The sequence below is a fragment of the Myodes glareolus genome, chromosome 14 (assembly GCF_982192425.1).
Source record: "Myodes glareolus chromosome 14, mMyoGla1.1, whole genome shotgun sequence".
NCBI lineage: Eukaryota > Metazoa > Chordata > Mammalia > Rodentia > Cricetidae > Myodes > Myodes glareolus.
In genome coordinates, this window is record NC_142039.1 from 40,621,122 (window position 1) to 40,626,371 (window position 5,250).

Consider the following 5,250-nt stretch of genomic DNA (forward strand, 5'->3'; position numbering starts at 1 on the left):
TTCGGCAGGTGCTTTTACCCACCAAGGCCTCTCTATTCTTAATGGTGAACACTGTTTCCATCATCCAGATTAAGCACAACTTTCTTTCTCCATGTTGTTATTTCACTTCCTTTTGTGTCAAGTTATACAGACCGACTGAGACAGAGCTGTTAGTCTCACCTTTCATGTCAGTTTCTGGAAAAACAGCTGTAACAGAAGACGATGAGACTCAGAGAACTAAGAGATGTTCCCTACAAACACGTCACACTACATGAGAAATGTGAGAAGGAGCTGGAGGGATGGTTAGGAGACTTGCTCCTCTTGCAGAGGACCCTGGTTCCTTACCAAGCGCTCACATCTAGGACTCATGACTGCCTGTAGCTCTAGCTCCCTGTGGTCAGAGCCCTGTTCTGGTCTGTGTGGTGAACTGCACAAATGTGACACACACTCACAGAGACACATGCATAAAATAAATCTTGATAGTGGAAGAACATGCTATTTAATAATCTGTAGCACAATACACATCACTTACTTAAATATTTTCTATATACAGTGCAACCAAGCAAAATATAAAAATGTATACATCATTATAAAGTAGAGCCATGATGCACCCAAAATGTTAGCGGTGTTTAGTCAAATATGACAGAACAATTTCTAAAATCAGGCATAAAACTACCTCTAGTGATTCTAAAATTTCATTTTCAATGATTACATCAATTATTATTTTTCAGGATACATCTATCAGAGTCTTAGTACCATACTAATATCTTATTTTGTGGATCTATGTTAAGAAATCAAGCAGTGAATCCTTCACTTAAACGAATGTAGAATCAGATCTTTTGCAGCTCTTTGATGACAAACAGCTGGATAGTGTTGTGGAGAGCAACCAGGCATTAACAAAGGGCAGCTGCTAACAAGCCTCAGTCTGTTTCAGTCACACTGCATATGAATCTTGCAAAATGGCAAATCCACATTTTTTAATCAACATACAAACTATCGATAGATAAAATGAAGCTTTACCATGTATTCCTTATCCAGTTTATCCCATATGGACAATCTTCATTCCTGCAGAGAACCTTCATAATATAACACCACAGAAACATTTCAGTGCATTTAAGTTTAGTTACTGGTGCATTGGGAGTCCAGGAAGTGGACGTAGTTCATATCATTTTTTCACATATTTTCTACAGATGGAAACATGCAGACACTTTGAAGAATCTCAAAACTGCATCATAACTAAACTAACATTTTGCAAGTACAATATCAGGTACAAGATATGGATTTCTTTGGATAATATGATTAAATCACTATGAAATTGACAAAATTGGCCAAATTTAATGTAGAATTTACCCTCTGTATCCTGTGAATATGTTTTATTACCATTGACTAAAAAGAAGAAGCTTTGTTCAATGGCAGGGCAGAATAGAGCTATGCAGGGAAACTAAACTGAACGAAGGGAGAAAAAAGGCTGAGTTAGGCAATTGCTATGTAGTTGCTGGAGGAGAAAGACACCGGAACCAAACTAGAAGGACACACATGGTTTTCCTGCCTGAGATGGGTGCTGATTAGAATCTTGCCGGTAAGCCACAGTCGCGTGTAGGTACACATATTAATAAAAATGGGTTAAATTAAGATGTAAGAATTAGCCAATAAAAAACAAGAGCTAATGGGCCAAGCAGTAACTTAATGAACACAGTTTCTTTGTGGTTATTTCGGGTGTAAGCTAGCCAGGCGGCCGAAAAAGAACAAGGCCCCTCTCTCCATGCAACACATACCCTCATGGTGCTTAATAGAAATGGATTGATTTAAGATGGAAGAGCTAGCGAGAAATCCAGCTGAGCCATCAGGGAAACAGTATTGCAATTAGTATAGTTCCTGTGTGATTTTTCTGGACTGGGCAGCCAGGAAAACAATGCTCAGTCTCCTTTTACACAAATTCATCTGTGTGCTTCCAGTATTGCTGATAAACAAATCAGTTTACAAAAATATAAATAAGACCATTTTCTCTGTGCTGGAGACATGGCTCAGGAGCTGAGAGCACTAGCTTGTCTTCCAGAGGACCCAGGTTCACACTTTGGCACAAAACAAATGCTCTAACTCCAGTCAGTCACAGGACATTTGACAATATCTTTTACCCTTACAGGCGCCAGGCATGTATGTGATACAAGGAGAGAATGCTGGTAAATTATTGATACACAATAAAAATCGGGAATTTTTAAAGATCCCTTTGCAAAAGAGGAAAAGTGGAGAATGAGGTTACAATTGTCACTGTAATTTACTAAGATCTCTCTCTCAGGTCAAGGCTGAGTCACCAGGAAGACTGTCTGAGAATAAACACATACTTAAACTGATTTGTGAGAATTTTGTCTTACCCACAATATTACAAACCTGAGAGCTCTTTCACACTCATCTAATAGAAAAATAGAAGAGATATTTTCTCAATTTTTCCCACTGAGCATGCCAGCAATCAGGCAGAAGTCTTTCCCTGTGAATCAACACAACAGGACTAAAAGTTGCATAACCAAGTGCCAGAAATTTTTGAATATTTACCATCAAGAAATTGTCCACTAAAGAGAGACTGAAAAATAGAGAAAAAGCACAGTCAGCCCAATAGAAGAAAACAAAACAGAGCATCAGAAGGAGGACACTCTGAGCAGCTCTCAGCTCAGGGGGAGTTCTGTAGAGGAGCTTGGAGTTCTGAAGGTAGAGGACATGCTGGTGGTACTTGTGGAGAAGAAGTACCATGTAGCCACTGGCGCCTCCCATGGCTCCCTGAAACACAGCATCTCTCAGGACCATGAGAGGAAAAACAATCCATTTTGTTTTCTGACTTTTTTGCATAAAAGAACAATAGGTGTTTTCACTCTTAAACTGTGATATATTCAGACTTGTACTTGTGATGGAATAAATTAGGCTAACACTTATTAAAGCATTGAGTATCCAAAAGAATGAAAAGAATGGAAGAATGTGCCATGCAGACTTTGGTATGAGCCTTCTCCACCCAGATGCTCTGGGACTGATGATGATGGCCTGGACCACAGTGAGGAGACTGCTGGTGCAGATGGAGACCCCACGGGCCACCCTTGACAGGTAAATGAGGATCTTGCATCCTATGTCATCTAGGAAGTTTCTAAAACCAAAAGCTGCCATTGGCTTTGGTAATCCTTTTGCAAAAAGCATTATGATGTTTGTAAAAGCCAGGTGGATGAGAATAAGATCTATAGGTTTCTTCTCAGGCCCTCCACATCATTTGAACATATAATTCACAGAAACGGAAATGTTTCCCAGAGTTCCAAACACAGTCATGAAGAGGAAAACTATTTGCTTAATAAATTTCAAAAGCATATCTTCCTTTCTGGGTAGAAAATCTTGTACTCAGGATACAAAGAGGTTTTTTTCCATAAAGCATCAGTAATGCCAGACATTTATCTGAAAAACATTTTGCATAATAGCATTTTCTGGTGTATGAGAGTCAGAGATGAAACCCATGCCCAACACTGCTCAGGCGCCCAAGAACCTGAGAACAGATTGACCAGGGATCTAGAATAAAACCAAGTACTACTGATCTAAGAAAAGAAAAAAAATGTAGTAGTAAAATGACTCCTAATGATATTCTATTGCATTCATAGATCAGTGTCTTGTCCAGTCATCATCAGAGAAGCTTCCTCCTGCAGCAGATGGTAACAAATACACAGACCCACAGTCAGACACTACACAGAAAATGAGAGACCTTGGAACACTCGGCCCTTAAATGGGATGTCTCCATCAAATTCTTCCCCTCAGAGGTCAGAGAATCCTGTAGAAGAGGAGGTGGAAAGAGTATGAGAGCCAAATGGAAAGCAGCACATCCAGAAAACCAAACTCTAAATTGACACGAGCAAAGCCCATGTGATCTGCAGCAGGTCCTCTGCGTATATATCACGGCTTAACGTTTAGTGTTCTTAAAGGATTCCTGAGTGTACAAATGAGTTGGTCTCTGATTTCTGTGCGTTCTTCTAGGTGATTTTCCTTTTATTTGTCTTAGCCAACATCAGTGTAATAGCTCTTGTTTTATATTATTATATTTTCAAAAATGGATAAATTGAATAAATTAATTAATTGAAATCTAACCAGTGGGTTAAAGGTTAATGACTAAACTGTCACTTACGCTTTCTCTGAAAGCAAAAATCAGTTTTATCCAAAAGTCACACTGGGTGTACCAACCACTCCAGGACAGGTTTCAGATGCAGGCGTAGTTGAAAACATATGATTGAACTAAGAAAGCTTTTGTTTTCATGCTTTTACTTGGTTAAAGTTTGGTGTTTGTTTGGTTTTTTGCATGTATTTTTGTTTTCTTGGTTTTACATGATTTTATTGTTATATTCATTTTTGTGTGTGTGTTTTGAAAATGAGTTTGTATTTGGGAGGGTAGAGATGAGCAAGGGATCTGGAAGGACTTAGGGAGGGGCAAATTTATGATCAAAATATATTTTAAATTTTAAAATTATTTTAAACAGAAAGATAAAATAACAATAATAAAAAGAAATTTAAAATAATTATCTCTAATTCCAGAAGGAGCACTTCCTTCGGCTTTTTATTTTGTTTAGAAAAATTCTAAATATCTTCGTTGTCTTTGAAATATAAAGAAAATATAACAGTTTAAAGTTTGTAGTGCTTTGAATAGGTTGTTCTATAAAATATGAGAAAATATTAGAAAGAGATCCCTTCATGCAGCTTCTATCTGGGAGATCTATAGAGAAAATTGGCTCTCCACAAGGAGAGTACATGATGGGGGTCACTGGTGACCTCCATTTTGCCCCACACACTGACCCCATATGAAGGATATTCCCTTGTAACAGGTAGCACTGAAGAGTGATAAACCCTGGCTGTAGAGACTGCTCAGGGTTAGAATGCTTTGCTTCCAAGTTGAGTGTCACCTCAGATAACACCTGGTGGGTGTCAGCTTGCCTGTAATTCCAGACTCAGAAGCCAGGGACAGGTTACCCCCAGAGGAACTGGGTGGTGAGATTGGCCATTTGTTTTGCTCTGTGTTTGACTGACAGATCCCAACTCAGTAAAGAGGATGGTGGAGGATGATTCCTGACACCAACCTCAGTCTCCTGCATGCAGGGGAGCACATATGTGCATCTCCTCACACACGTGTGCCCATCCAGTCCCAAAGATGTAAACACACATGAAAAATCAAAACTACAAAAAAAAAATCCACAAGGCCACTGCTTCTTTCAGAAATCAGGAGCCAAACTGACAAAGGAAATGGCTTTACTTATTGTT

The 5,250-nt window shown here is 38.9% G+C and overlaps 1 pseudogene; it reads right to left on the reverse strand.

Annotated features, from left to right (window-relative positions):
• Nucleotides 1-2,417: 2,417 nt before the first annotated feature.
• On the reverse strand, nt 2,418-3,348 carry LOC125396279 (vomeronasal type-1 receptor 4-like; annotated as a pseudogene).
• Nucleotides 3,349-5,250: the final 1,902 nt, after the last annotated feature.